The sequence below is a fragment of the Theobroma cacao genome, chromosome 5 (assembly GCF_000208745.1).
Source record: "Theobroma cacao cultivar B97-61/B2 chromosome 5, Criollo_cocoa_genome_V2, whole genome shotgun sequence".
Taxonomy (NCBI): Eukaryota; Viridiplantae; Streptophyta; class Magnoliopsida; order Malvales; family Malvaceae; genus Theobroma; species Theobroma cacao.
This window is the reverse complement of record NC_030854.1, coordinates 5,779,957-5,782,313: the sequence shown is the minus strand read 5'-3', so window position 1 is coordinate 5,782,313 and position 2,357 is coordinate 5,779,957. Positions and strand designations below refer to the sequence as shown.

The 2,357-nt window shown below is 33.5% G+C and overlaps 1 long non-coding RNA gene across 2 annotated transcripts; it reads right to left on the bottom strand.

The window, feature by feature from the left end:
- LOC108662181 lies at positions 1–1,627 on the bottom strand. Of its 2 annotated transcripts, none has more exons than XR_001927980.1 (3): positions 1,588–1,627; positions 855–928; positions 1–36 (listed from the first exon to the last, which is right to left on the bottom strand). It is a non-coding gene; the product is annotated as an uncharacterized LOC108662181 (long non-coding RNA). The 2 variants fall into 2 exon arrangements; XR_001927981.1 differs by lacking the exon at positions 1–36 and adding an exon at positions 415–498.

The following is a 2,357-nucleotide window of genomic DNA, read 5'->3' as shown; positions in this document are numbered from 1 at the left end:
CTCGATGCAATTGATAGTCTACTGCCTATTCTGAGCCTGAAAATGTATAGGAAGAAGGGGTGAGATTATAAAATCCCAGTGAATAGACAGACATCATCAAAATAATCTAAAGCCGAGTAATAGGAGACAATAAAAATAATTCATCCCAACCCATATAAATAATTAGATTTCATCCAATTACTCAACATGGCTTATGCACTTTTCAAAAACTTGGCCCTTGCCAAAAATTCATTCTCGAGGATACCCCGCGAAGGCATCTTACCGAGACTGTCAAGGCTGTTTATTGTCACACACACAAACACATTTCACCTCTGACAACACAGCCGTTCCTCGACGTTGGCTGAGTCCCAGTTTCACGTGGTGGCCAGCGTGAAGTGTACTCAAATCCTACCTCGAGAATTATCTTACGCGCCTCTCCAATCAAGGTAAGCTCAATAATTGAGAACCGTGCCCCTCTAATTAGGCTGGCCCACAGAACTCCCATCACTGCAGTGCCCACTTTATAATCCACCAACCAATAAAATCACAATAGTATAACATGACTCACTTAACACATTCAAGGCAAATCAAAACAGCTCACATATTCTTAAAGTCATAAAAATAACCAGTCATACCCACATTTAGCATAAGCCATTTAATGTAAAATCATGGATAAACAACACAATCATAGTATAGGTCTCCAATTACTCTATTTTGAAATCATTATTAAATTTTTAAAAATTTTATAAAACTATTTTATAAAATCCCATTTTCTCATAAAATACAATAATTTTCCAATTAAACTATTTTTCCATAAAATCACACAATTAAATAAATCTACTCTAGATAATTAAGACGATAGTAAGTTTACTCACTGTACTAGGAGTAGATATACTCCTATTCTCGATCCTCGGGTGTAGTCTTTTACCCGTATCAGATAGCTCACCACCTATCCACAATACATGACACAAAAAATTCAATAATTTGTGTCAAATCAATATATATTATTTCAGGCTCTTATCCATGCGTATGCACTAGATAGGGTGTGAAATGTTTGGACAATCGCTTAATCACAGTGTCCGACCTAACTCGCCTATACACGGTGTAAATTTCTAAAATCTCCAATTCAACTCCAATTCCATCCATTTCAATTTCAATTATCCAATTATATCCACAATACCTCAATGACTGTGAATGTGGTCCAATTTATCAGTTCGGATCACAAATTACGCTTTTACCCCTAGTGGGTAAAAATTTTAATTTTTTTGCACCAAAAATTCCCATTTAATTTCCAACCTCATAATTCATCATTTTTCCATCTAATTCTCTTAAAATAAAGTCAACCTCATCCTCACACACCATTGGCTAGATTCGGCCTAGAGAAATTCATGGAGAAAATGAATATTTTTCTTGTTGTTTTACTCATAAACATGCTAAACTAACACTAAACACTAACATAGTTCAAAATCAAATTAATCTAACAACTTTCTCTCTCTAAACCCATATGATCAGATTTGAATCCATCATCAGAACACATAATTTAACCATGGAAAATAAGGAGAAATGCATGGAAATGATAAATCTTAAGCTAAGCTTGAAAAATCATACCTTTAAACACTTGATTCCTTGAAAAATCACACTTTTTCTTTGAATTTTCTCACTCTAGGGTTTGTTCTTATTTCTCTCTCTCTCCTGATGGTTTTGGCTGACCCTCCCAACGAAGAATTCTGGAATTTTCAAGCCTTTTAATAGGCTTAATAAAACATTATTATTTTATTTACCTTTTGAATATATTATTATTTTATTTTTTTCTAGCCATCTTTTTTACTTTCTTTTTCTACCACTCAATCCTCTTCACTTGTCCATGTCTTCCATGAAATTTCTAGACTTTTCCAAAGTTTAGGTGGAGTAAATTTTTAAAAATTACACTTTTACCCCTGTAAAGTGAAAAATTACATTTTTACCTCAAAAACTGAAAAATTGCCCATAGACATATTTTTTATCCCTTATACTCATATCATTCTCCAATTTTTCAAATGTAATCTAAATTCTCTCAAAATCTCAAATTTTGTCTGCGAGTGGAAAAATTACGATTTTGCCCCTAGATAGTGAAAATTCTGATTTGACTCCGAATTGATCCTCGAACTCCAAATTACCATTTTGAGTCATGCCTGAACTGTGAAACTCTTAATTTCACCTTAAAATTCCTATTTGAATTAGTTCGAGGCTTAATCGACTAAATGGTACCATTAGGGGCAATATCGTCTTTTAACGATTTCTCGAACTTCCTAAATATACAAACATTCTATCGAGCATGTGAATGACATTATAATTATTTTACAAAGCAGAGTTTGACATTTAGTCAAGGTCTTACTAGC